The 13,230-nt window shown below is 46.6% G+C and overlaps 1 protein-coding gene across 3 annotated transcripts in view; it reads right to left on the reverse strand.

The window, feature by feature from the left end:
* Positions 1 to 12,046, reverse strand: part of ADAMTSL4 (ADAMTS like 4) — a 312,392-nt gene extending 300,346 nt beyond the window's left edge. For all 3 annotated transcript variants that reach the window (XM_040332769.1, XM_040332770.1, XM_040332768.1), the window contains exon 1: positions 11,589 to 12,046. The gene's annotated coding sequence lies outside the window, so the exon portion shown is untranslated. The remainder of the gene's footprint in view (positions 1 to 11,588) is intronic.
* Between the last annotated feature and the right edge of the window lie 1,184 nt (positions 12,047 to 13,230).

Raw genomic sequence — 13,230 nt, forward strand, 5'->3', positions numbered from 1 at the left:
GCGCGGGGACGCGCCTGATTTAAATACTACACTCCCCCTAGCCGCGGAATTTGAATTCCGCCGGGGGATTTACTATACGCCGCCGCAAGTTTTGAGGTAAGTGCTTTCTGAATACAGCACTAGCCTCTCAAACTTGCGCCGGCGGATCGTAAATCAGATAGATTACGCGGATCTAAAGATCCGCTAATCTATCTGAATCTGGCCCAGTGAGTCATGGACACAGTGAGTCATGGGCACAGTGAGGCATGGGCACAGTGAGCCATGCACATGGGCACAGCGAGGCATGCACATGGACACAGTGAGGCAAAGTGAGGCACAGTGAGGCATGCAGATGGACACCCTAGGCTTATACTCGAGTCAATAATTTTTCCCAGTCTTTTGTGGTAAAATTTGGTGCCTCGGCTTATATTCGGGTCAGCTTATAGTGGAGTATATACAGTACATCTATATAGATCAGACCAAAATGAGGGACAAATGAGGAGGAATGAGGGACAGAGGGACATCGCTCCAAATCAGGGGCAGTCCCTCGAAATCAGGGACAGTTGGGCGCTGTGATGGAAGTTGTAGTTTTGCCAATTCTGAATTGATTGAAACAACATGTTACAACCTGGAATTCTCCCTTTTGTTCTGGTCAATTACTGAGTGTCCTGAGATGCATACAGAGCACACAGTCTACATCCCCGGGGCCGCGGGGCGTCTGCATTTCATCCAAGAATGTTTTAATTCAACCCTCTTAAAAAAAAATATTTGCTGGTAATTTGTTGTTCTGGGAACATCGATTGCTTAGAAAGGTGAACGTGGAGGTCAGGTATTCTCGGTCTTGCTTATTGTAGGCTTCCCCATCTATCAGGCAGGGAGAGAAACCGTTCTCAGGCTAGGATCAAGGAACAAGAAGTCCCAGTACCGCTCCAGCAAAATATCTAATCTTTTAGCATGAAGAGTATAAAGCAACCCAGATTAAATGCAATTAAAATGCTATGGGGCAGATCCACAGACAAAGTACGCCGGCGTATCTACTGACACGCCGGCGTACTTTCAAATTACCCGCGTCGTATCTTTAGTTTGAATCCTCAAACCAATATACGACGGCATCTGGGTTTGATCCGACAGGCGTACGGCTTCGTACGCCTTCGGATCGTAGGTGCAATACTTCGGCGCCCGCTGGGTGGAGTTCGCGTCGTTTTCCGCGTTGGGTATGCAAATTAGCGAATTACGACGATACACGAACGTACGCGCGGCCGTCGCATTTTCTAACGTCGTCTGTAGTCGGCTTTTTCCGGCGTATAGTTAAAGCTGCTATTTTGCGGCGTATAGATAGACTTGCCATGTTAAGTATGGCCGCCGTTCCCACGTTGAAATTTGAATTTTTTTTATTTTTTGCGTAAGTCGTCCGTGAATAGGGATGGACGTAACTCACGTCTAAGTTAAAAAAATTACGTCCTAGCGACATCATTTAGCGCAATGCACGGCAGGAAATTTCGGGACGACGCATGCGCAGTTAATTCGGCGAGGGGACGCGCTTCATTTAAATGAAACCCAACCCGCCCAATTTGAAATCCGCCGCCAGAGATACACTACGCCGCCGTAACTTACGGCGCAAACTCGCTGAGGATTCGAATATACGCCAGGTAAGGTACGGCGGCGTAGTGTATCTCTGATACGCTGCGCCAATTGAAATGTATGTGGATCTGGCCCTATATGTCTAGGGAAAACCTTTTTTTTTTCCAGTTTTGGATAAATTGGGAAAGCGTTCGATCTTCTATCTAGTTTTTATTGCTTAACACTGTGGAGCTTGTAGATGGGGTACTATTTCTCCCACTCCCACTAGACTCAGGGACTGGAGTCTATAAAATATTGCAAAGTTTGCCAGGGAAGCATTGCCAGGCAATCCACAGTGCGTAGTAGAAAGACTCATGTTTGAGAAAGGGGTAAAACCCCGAAACACGTAGCCGTGCCCTAACTGCTGATGTCATCCAATGTCCAACATCCCAGAACTTCCAGTTCCTGGCCCAGCGGTGCATTCCACACTGATTCCACTGACGTTCACACACTCATCTGCTTCTTAACTGAGTGGTGCCTGGAGGGTGTTGTGTAAAATTGCAGAGTTTGCCAAGCAATGTACAGTGTGTTGCGGGAAGACTCATGCTTGAGAAAGGGGCAAAACCCCGAAACACGTAGCCATGACCTAACTGCTGACGTCATCCAGTTTCCACACCCAAGATGTCCAAAATCCCCAAACTTCCAGTTCCTGGCCAAGCAGTGCATACCACCCTAGTTCCACTGGCATCCACACACCCAACTGCTTATTAACAGTGCAGAGCCTGGAACATGCTGTGTAATATTGCAGAGTTTGCCACAGTGTGCTGCAGGAAGACTCATGCTTGAGAAAGGGGGAAAAGCCTGAAACATGTAGCCATGACGTAACTGCTGACGCCATCCAGTTTCCACACCCAAGATGTCCAACATCCCCAAACTTCCCGTTTCTGGCCCAGCGGTGCATTTCACACTGGTTCCACTGGCACCCACACACCCAGCTACAGAGTGGCGCCTGGAAGGGGCTGCGTAACATCTCAGAGTTTGCCAGGGAAACGTTACCAGGCAATGCACAGTTTGTTGCAAAAAGCCTGAGGCTTGAGAAAGGGGCAAAGCCCTAAAATACATAGCTATGCCCTAACTACTGACATCATCCGGTTTCCACACCCAAGATGTCCAACATCACTGAACTTTCAGTTTCCAGCCCACCGGTGCATTCCAGTGGCGGCTGGTGCTCCAAATTTTGGGGGGGCGCAAACAAACTGAAAAATTCTGGGGAAAAAAACATCAATTGCACCCATTGTGCCAAACGCAGCCACTGTGCCATGAAACACAGCCACTTTGTCCATCAAACGCAGCCACTGTGCCATAAAACGCAGCCACTGTGCCCATGAAACGCAGCCACTGTGCCCATGAAACGCAGTCACTGTGCCCATGAAACGCAGTCACTGTGCCATGAAACGCAGCCACTGTGCCCATCAAACGCAGCCACTGTGCCATAAAACGCAGCCACTGTGCCCATGAAACGCAGCCACTGTGCCATGCAACGCAGCCACTGTGCCATAAAACGCAGCCACTTTGTCCATCAAACGCAGCCACTGTGCCATGAAACGCAGCCACTGTGCCATGAAACGCAGCCACTGTGCCATGAAACGCAGCCACTGTGCCCATCAAACGCAGCCACTGTGCCATGAAACGCAGCCACTGTGCCCATCAAACGCAGCCACTGTGCCATAAAACGCAGCCACTGTGCCATGAAACGCAGCCACTGTGCCCATCAAACGCAGCCACTGTGCCATGAAACGCAGCCACTGTGCCCATCAAACGCAGCCACTGTGCCATAAAACGCAGCCACTTTGTCCATCAAACGCAGCCACTGTGCCATGAAACGCAGCCACTGTGCCATGAAACGCAGCCACTGTGCCCATCAAACGCAGCCACTGTGCCATGAAACGCAGCCACTGTGCCCATCAAACACAGCCACTGTGCCATGAAACGCAGCCACTGTGCCCATCAAACGCAGCCACTGTGCCATGAAACGCAGCCACTGTGCCATGAAACGCAGCCACTGTGCCATGAAACGCAGCCACTGTGCCCATCAAACGCAGCCACTGTGCCATAAAACGCAGCCACTTTGTCCATCAAATGCAGCCACTGTGCCATGAAACGCAGCCACTGTGCCCATCAAACGCAGCCACTGTGCCCATCAAATGCAGCCACTGTGCCATGAAACGCAGCCACTGTGCCCATCAAACGCAGCCACTGTGCCATGAAACGCAGCCACTGTGCCCATCAAACGCAGCCACTGTGCCCATCAAACGCAGCCACTGTGCCCATCAAACGCAGCCACTGTGCCATAAAACGCAGCCACTGTGCCCATCAAACGCAGCCACTGTGCCCATCAAATGCAGCCACTGTGCCATGAAACGCAGCCACTGTGCCCATCAAACGCAGCCACTGTGCCATGAAACGCAGCCACTGTGCCCATCAAACGCAGCCACTTTGCCAAGTAAATGTTCCCACTGTGCCACAAGTGCTGCTACTGTGCCCCAAGTTTTGCCACTGTGCCCCAAATGTTATCACTGAACACCCCCCCCCCTGCCTGTCGCCTGTCTCGGGTGGGCAGCGGGTGATGGCGGCAGGCGGCGAGCGGTGTCCGGTGTCCTCCATCTTCCCCAATGTCTTCTCCTGCCCGCTCCTCCTCTCATCCTCTGCTGTGATTGGACACCTGATATGACGGACAATCACAGCGCCTGTCGTTTCAGCCAATCAGGTGACAGGTAACACAGACCTGGCGCACCTGATTGGCTGAGAGGCAGTTCAATGTTAGGAAAGCGAATTCCTTTGCTTTCCCAGCATACAGCTGAGTGAGAAGTGAACGAACAGCGTTTTGCCTGCTTCTCACATTTTTGGACGTCTATAAGAGCCTGTGGCTCTAATCAGGTGCATCCAAAAAACACAAACATTTCCAAACCTCCAAAAGTTGTACCTGTTTATCTGCAGCTATTACTCCTCTACAGCCTCCTAAAACACAGATCAAAGGCTATTTATCAGCTCTGGAAGGCAGGGGGTGGGGATCTGATGTTACACACTGCACAGCATAAAGCAGGCTGCCGAGTGTAATCTGAGTCCTGAGAGGAGGGAATGGACACCCCCCTCTCTGAACATAAAAAAATATGCACAGCCGAGGCTGTCAATCACCTTCTGTGTGCTGTAGGGGGGCGGGGCCATCTCCCAGGATTGCTAGGTGTCCAGTTAAACTGTCAGAAGTGACTCATGCAGATAGCAGAGCGAGGAGAGATCAAATAGGAACCACACTCAGTGCTTTGGATTGAGGCAAGTACACACTGTAAAGGCATATGCTTTGTTATTTTTTTGTTTTTTAGGTTTACAACCCCTTTAAATGGACTTTAAGACATCATGGCCCGGATTCACAGACATCGGCGCACATTAATGCCGCGGTAGCGTATCTCCTTTACGCTACGCCGACGCAGCCCAGAGAGGCAAGCATTGAATTCACAAAGCCAATGCTGCCTAAACTGCGCTGGGTTTCCAAGGCGTAAGTCGGCGTAAGTGGAAGTGGGCGTGAGCCATGCTAATGAGGCGTGACCCCATGCAAATGATGGGCCGAGCGCCAGACAGATACGTATAACGAACGGCGCATGCGCCGTCCCGTGGACGCATCCCAGTGCGCATGCTCAGAATCACGTCGGAACGACTCCCTAAGATACGTCCGATCACTGCCTACGGCGTGAATGTAACCTACGCCCAGCCCTATTCACGTACAACGTAAACTACGTAAAATACGCCGGCTTGTGTTCCCTGGTGCAGCCCTTTGCATGGATGCTGCTGGGTTACACCTCCTTTATGGGGAATAACTTTACGCCGGACGTAGAACTTTACGCGCACTGCGTCGGGCGGACGTACGTTTGTTCGTTAATCGGCGTATCTCCCTCATTTGCATATGTGAATAGAAAATCAATGGGAGCGCCAGATGCGTCCAGCGTAAATATGTGCCCACTATACGCCGGCGTAGGCAAGTTACGTCGGTGTGATGAAGTCTATTTTTAGGCGTATCTTAGTTTTGTGGGCCGGGCGCACAGATACGACGGCGCATATTTACACTTACGCGGCGTATCTGGAGATACGTCGGCGCAAGTGCTTTGTGAATCCGGGCCTATGATTCCTGGATAAAGTAGCCTGCTCAATTTTATTAATTGACTTGTGTTGTGAATGGTGGTGACAGAATCCCGCGTGTCCAAGCGGTTCCCAGCGGAACAGTTCCCAGTATGCTGTCACCCGATCACCGACATGAAACATCTGGGAGGCCATAATAACAGCAATGAGCCCTCTCTGTCACCGGCTGCACTCCTACAATCATATCTCAGGGAAATCTAAAGCATACATCCCAACCGTCCCGCAATTTCGCGCCCCCCCCACACGATTACCGCGATTCCCCCCCTGCTCAACAACTCTGATCCGTGGACCCCCCCCCCCCCCCGATCAACAACGTTGATCTGCGGACCCCCCCTGCTCAACAACTCTGATCTGCGCAACCCCCCCCTGCTCAAGAACTCTGATCCGTGAGCATACCCCCGTTTGGGGGGTATGCTCATTTGTCCCTCATTCTGAAGTTGAAAAGTTGGGAGGTATGCTAAAGGTAAGCAAGCGTCTTCATCAACCAATCAGATCTCTCCTTTTTATTTCAACCCTCCTATGAGAAATCTGGAATTGAGTGCTATGGAGCTTCGCCTCCTCCCATATAGATCACCTTACTGTACAGCCTTCGGATTCATGCGATTGATGATTCTCAGGGTCCGTCTTCGATCTCGGAATTCTGGAGGATCGAGATTCCTATCTTTTCTACAGTTCAACAGCTGAAATTCTTATTGGATGAGACATCAAGGACTTACTCAGCCTACAGAATCGCACTGCCGCCTCTATTTACATTGACTCAAGTGGGGGAATAAATCGCTCTTTATGGAATATTATCCATAGATCTGCCCTGTGCCCCAATAGGGGGAGCGAATGCGGTTGGTACTTACCTTCCATTGCCCACTTCCAGGCTGGATCTGAGTCAGGACTTACACAGAGATGGTCTCAAAAGTCCAGGATCATCAGTAACACAAGTAATAATAGGAAAGCTATATGTTGGCTACATGTTTCATCCATGATGCCGCGTACACACGGTCGTTTTATGTGATGAAAAAAAATGACGTTTTTAAAAACGTCACTTTAATTGACCGTGTGTGGGGGAAAACGTCGTTTTATGTCTTCTAAAAAACGACCAAAAAAAATTGAAGCATGCTTCAATTTTATGTGTCGTTTTTCAAAACGTCAACTTTTACTTCACAGAAATTGACCGTGTGTAGCAAAAACGTCGTTTAAAACGACGTTTTTTCATCCGCGCATGCCCAGAAGCTACTTATGAAGCGAGCTTCAATGGAAAAACGTGGTGGACGTAACCTCGCTTTGCTAGAACATTGTAAGAAAAACGATGGTGTGTAGGCAACTTCGTCTTTGAAAATTTACGTTTCAAAAACTTCGTTTTTTACTTCACAGAAAATGTCGTTTTTTTTCATCACATAAAGTGATGGTGTGTATGCGGCATGAGTCCTTCCTTACATCTAGTAATGCCAGCAGAGTCCCTCCTTACATCTAGAATTGTCAGCAGAGTCCCTCCTTACATCTAGAATTGTCAGCAGAGTCCCTCCTTACATCTACGTGTGACAGCAGAGTCCCTCCTTTTATCTAGAATTGTCAGCAGAGTCCCTCCTTTTATCTAGAATTGTCAGCAGAGTCCCTCCTTTTATCTAGAATTGTCAGCAGAGTCCCTCCTTTTATCTACAATTGCCAGCAGAGTCCCTCCTTACATCTAGGAGTGACAGCAGAGTCCCTACTTTTATCTAGAATTGCCAGCAGAATCCCTACTTACATCTAGGGGTGCCAGCAGAGTCCCTACTTACATCTAGGGGTGCCAGCAGAGTCCCTCCTTACATCTAGGAGTGACAGCAGTGTCCCTACTTTTATCTAGATTTGCCAGCAGAGTCTCTACTTTTATCTAGAATTGCCAGCAGAGTCCCTCCTTACATCTAGGAGTGCCAGCAGAGTCCCTACTTGTATCTAGGAATTGAACGGGGGCCAAAAACGCATGCAAATACATAGCGCGTTTCCTCAAAAATAAGACCTATCGCTATTTTCCAGGAGGGCTGCAATATAAGCCCTACCCCGAATATAAGCCCTACCCCAAAAATAAGCCCTAGTTTAAAATGCTTGTAAAATCCTATAATCCACTCTATTACAGTATTATATAATGTACAATGTGTGTGTTTCTGGAATATAAATGCGGGGAAGAGAGCTCCGGCGGGTCACAGAAGTGTAGAGCGGCGCTATAACGAAGGTATTTGGCACAATTATATAACAGAAAAACACATTGTACATTAAAAACTACTGTAATAGAGTGGATTATAGGATTTTACAAGCATTTTACCTAATTTCACACTGGGGATTCCTGTCAGGCAGGAAGAGAGAGGGGGAGAGAATACCGCACTTTACATGTTAAGCCCTACCCCGAAAATAAGCCCTACTGTGTCTTTTGTTGCCAAAATTAATATAAGACCCGGGCTTATTTTCAGGGAAACACAGTAAAAGACTGATGATACAGTATATATGTAAAGCACTGCATAAATTGATGGCGCTGTATAAATACCATAAATTAATAAATAATGAAAAACGCATCAAAAATAAATCAAAAACACATGAAAATGCAGACGCACCTGTATGTCATAGTAATATATCATAGGACCAAGGGAGCAGACCCACTTTGCGCAGTTTATACTGCTGCTCTGTAAGGTACAACTACCAAAGTCGTCTCCTGTTATCACAGTTTTCAGAGGCAGCGATGAACTTTTCACTAACTCATCAGCATATGTAGGACTGTCCTAGAAAGCACAAAAGAGGACGCAAGGAATTCACTTAATACTCGCGGTCACTCAATAGTGGTAACCTAACTCCTGCAGTGCATTGTCCCACCATTGAAGCCCCCACCACTAAGCAGCAGGATTTATTTACCCGCCTAATAGAGGAGCTCTCACCTGACCGCACAAGCAACATAGCCACTAATGGGATGATTTATCAATGGAACTAATGGAAATTGCACTTTATTCATTAAGCAAAGGGCAATAACCCATAGTAATCACCTGCTTACTGGTCTTAACTGATGAAAGCTTGACATCTAACGATGGTGGCTCTTGGCACGTTGCTGTTGCCTATTACATATTTAATTTCTTCATATGTTATGCACTTAATATAACTTATCTTAATAATGTATTCAATCACCCAGAACAACCAATGATATTTCACCTGTACAGGTGGCACCTTAGCTAAAAAGTCCAGTAACGTTTCGCTGTTGAACCCAACTTACTACTGATACCACCAACACCAAGATCCCACCGTAGTTGTTAAATTGGTAATCATTTTTCCAAACTTTATTTCAACTTAACAGCCAAGATACAAAGTTCTCCCGGGATGGTGGCATCCCACCGTAGTTATTAAACTGGTAGTAAAACTTTTTTCCCAAACTTTTTCTCACCTTAAACGTGAAAATGCCTATACACAGCTCTTCAGGATGGTGGCATCCCACCGTAGTTATTAAACTGGTAGTAAAACTTTTTTCCCAAACTTTTTCTCACCTTAAATGTCAAAATGGCTATACACAGCTCTTCGGGATGGTGGCATCCCACCATAGTTATTCAACTGATAGTAAAACGTATTTTTTTTACTTTTTCTCACCAAAAACGATAAGATGACTATACACAGCTCTTCGGGATGGTGGCATTCCACCATAGTTATTAAACTGGTAGTAAAACTTTTTTCCCAAACTTGTTTTCACCTTAAACGTCAAAATGAGTATACGAAGATCCCCGGGATGGTGGCATCCCACCGTAGTTATTGGTAGTAAAACTTTTTTCCCAAACTTTTTCTCACCTTAAATGTCAAAATTGCTATACACAGCTCTTCGGGATGGTGGCATCCAACCATAGTTATTAAACTGGTAGTAAAACATTCCCCCCAAACTTTTTCTCACCTTAAAAGCCAAGATGACTATACAAAGTTCTCCTGGGATGGTGGCCTCCCACTGTAGTTATTAAACTGGTAGTGAAACTTTTTTCCAAACATTTTCTCACCTTAAACTTCAAGATGACTATACAAAGCTCCCTGGGATGGTGGCATCCCACCATAGTTATTAAACTGGTAGTAAAACTTTTTTCATCTTAAATGTCAAGATGACTATACAAAGCTCCTCGGGATGGTGGCATTCCACCGTAGTTATTAAACTGGTGGTAAGACGTTTTTCCAAACTTTTTCTCACCTTAAATGTCAAGATTACTATACACAGCTCTTCGGGATGGTGGCAATCCAGAACACAAGGATTTTATTACAGAAAAACATCAATGACCAAAATTCTTCCAGGAACAAAACTTTCCAGGATCAGGTATCCAAAGCATGACCAGCAGAACTTGTGTCACAGCAATGATAAAGTCTCCAATCAGATTTTTTGCCAATTTGCCAATACCGGTTTTCAGCAAATCCTACCAAATATCAACCACTTTTAATGGCAGAAATGATCAAATTGCACATAGTACCCAACGCAATAGTGAAGCACTGAAGGTTATTTTGATCTGTTTATCCGTTAATTACCCAACAATTGTCCCGTGTATGACCTCTGCTCAATTTATCTTTAGTAAGTGAAAATCAGATTGATAATTAACATTTTTCGTTTCCAATCTTTTCCTCACTTTAAAAGCAAAGATGACTAAACACAGATCTCTAGGATGGGGGTCATTCCAAAACACGAGTTTTATTACAAAGCACATCTATGGCCAAAATACTTTCCAGGTACAGATCATCAAATCCCTGGGGAGACCAATTTAGCATCTATCGCTACAACGATAAAGGCTCCAATCTGATGGCTTGCTAGCCAATGCCAACTTACCAATGCCACCCGTGGCAATTTTTCACCCAATATCAACCACTTTTAATTGCAAAAATTATACAATTGTCAATTACATTTTTTTTCCAAACTTTTTATCACTTTCCAGAGTTAGATCTCCAAATCCTTGGAGTGGCCAATTAAGCATCTATCTCTACAGTGATAAAGGCTCTAAGCTGATGGCTTGTTAGGCAATGCCGATTTACCAATGCCACCCTTGCGGCAATTTTTTAACCAATGTCAATTTACGAATGCCACCTTTGCAGCCATTTTCACCCAATGCAGATTTACCAATGCCACCCTTGCGGCAACTTTTTACCCAGTGCCAATTTACGAATGCCACCTTTGCAGCAATGTTCACCCGATGCCGATTTACCAATGCCACCCTTGCGGCAATTTTTTATCCAATGCCAATTTACGAATGCCACCTTTGCAGCAATGTTCACCCAATGCCGATTTACCAATGCCACCCTTGCGGCAATTTTTTATCCAATGCCAATTTACGAATGCCACCTTTGCAGCAATGTTCACCCAATGCCGATTTACGAATGCCACCTTTGCAGCAATGTTCACCCAATGCCGATTTACCAATGCCACCCTTGCAGAAATTTTCACTCAATGCCGATTTACAAATGCCATCCTTGCGGCAATTTTTTAGCCAATATCAACCACTTTTAATCGCATAAATGATCAAATTGCTAATTATTTTTTTCCCCTCAACCTTTTTTCTCACTTTCCAGGATCAGACCTCTGAATTCCTGGAGTGACCAACTGAGCATCTATCGCTACAACGATAAAGAATCCAATCTGATGGCTTGCCGATTTACCATCGCCATCCGTGCATGATATTATTCACTCAATATCAACCACTTTCAATCGCAAAAACGATTGAATTGCTCCTAGTAACCAACGCCGCCACGTTTGATAGCGAAGCACAGGATGGTTTCAATATCGAATGCGGTTGGCGGGTTGTTTAGATCCATTCTGGTTCTTTTGCGATTGAAAACAATAAACTGCCTGTAGCCCAAAATTGTCAAAATTTGCCGCCACGGTCTCAACTTACCTTCAGTAAATGAAAATCAAAGTCCCAGCAGAAATGAATCCTTAAACCAGTTTAGAACTCCAATGACAGAACATGTGAGGTGCAATCCTGGCTATAAAGTGTCCCTGCTCTGCATGGCTCCAGCTTAGTCCAGGCAATACGGATGGAGCGGAGAGACGAGCGACGCCAAACTTTGTTTCTATAGAGTCCCTGTGTCGTTCCTAGAGAACTTTTTTTCTCCCTCACCTCCAGCAAAGTGCTTTAAACATTGGCAGCTCCCTCCAGTGTGCAGTCAGTCCCCAATCCACAGGCACCTCCTCTCCTGTTTCTGCCTGAAGCTGATCAGTTTCACTCTGCTCTGGAATGCTAACCTTAATTCTGTAGCCAGCCAGCCCCAATGCAGCTTCCCCCCTCTGCCCTCTCCGCCTGGTGGGCTTCTGTGCTAGCTGTGAGCTGCACTCTCCTCCTCCCTCTGACAGCAGCACAGGGAGCCCAGACCTTCATGTGTTTTCAGCCTCCACCCCTGACTCACACACCCCCTTCCAGGACTGCTATTGTAACCACTCACCACCACAATGTATTGATCACTATTGTCTACGGGATGTTACACAAGTTGGCCGAAGTCCATGATTCAAAGGGATGGTCCCAGGTTTTAAAGGTTTCTCACACAAAAATGTCCTGTGTTCTATTTTGATCCATTAAAAAGTCCTATTTGTGTATGTAAGAATCAACTCCATCCTAAACTTTTTATTTCATTTTGTATAGAGTAGTCATTCTCAACCAGGGTTCTGTGGAGTCTTATGCCGCGTACACACAACCGGTTTTCCTGACAGGAAAACTGTCATGTTTTCTTTTGGTCGAGAAAACCGACCGTGTGTATGCCCCCCAGCAGTTTTCCCGACAGAAAAACTGCGGGAAAAAAAATTAGAACTTGTTCTCTTTTTTCTCGTCGCGCATCGTGACGTTGTTTTTTCCCCGCAGTTTTCCTATGGGGAAACACTGCTCTGGAGCATACACACGGCCGGTTTTCCTGACCAAAGCTCTCAGGCCCCGTACACACGTCCGAGAAACTCGACGGGCAAAACACATCGTTTTGCTCGTCGAGTTCCTTGTGAAGCCGCCGAGGATCTCGGCGAGCCAAGTTTCCTCATTGACTAACGAGGAAAAAGAGAACATGTTCTCTATTTGGCCCGACGAGATCCTCGTCGGTTTCCTCGGCCAAAAGTGTACAGACGACCGGGTTTCTCGGCAGAATACGGCTCCGATCGAGTTTCTGGCTGAATTCTGCCGAGAAACTCGGTCGTGTGTACGGGGGCCTTAGGCAGTTTTCCTGTCGGAAAAACTGGCCGTGTGTACACAGGGAAAACTGACCAAGACGGTTCTCGGTTTTCCCTTTGGGTTTCCCGGCGGTCTTTTGACATGTGTACAAGGCAGTGGTCTCCGAACTTTTCAAAGGGCCAGTTTATTGTCCTTCAGACTTTAGGAGGGCCGGATTGTGGCCAGCGGGGGTAAAAAAAAATGTCCCGGGTCCTGCATTGTTGAGAGTAAATATGGTCACAGAGTTTGCAGTCAGTAGGATAATGAGTAGTGCCCCTATTAGTAGGAGTAATTGTATCCCATCATTATCAGTGAAAGAAATTGTGCCCCCTTGTTGGCGTCAGTG

This window comes from Rana temporaria, chromosome 13 (genome assembly GCF_905171775.1).
Source record: "Rana temporaria chromosome 13, aRanTem1.1, whole genome shotgun sequence".
In the NCBI taxonomy this organism is placed as follows: domain Eukaryota; kingdom Metazoa; phylum Chordata; class Amphibia; order Anura; family Ranidae; genus Rana; species Rana temporaria.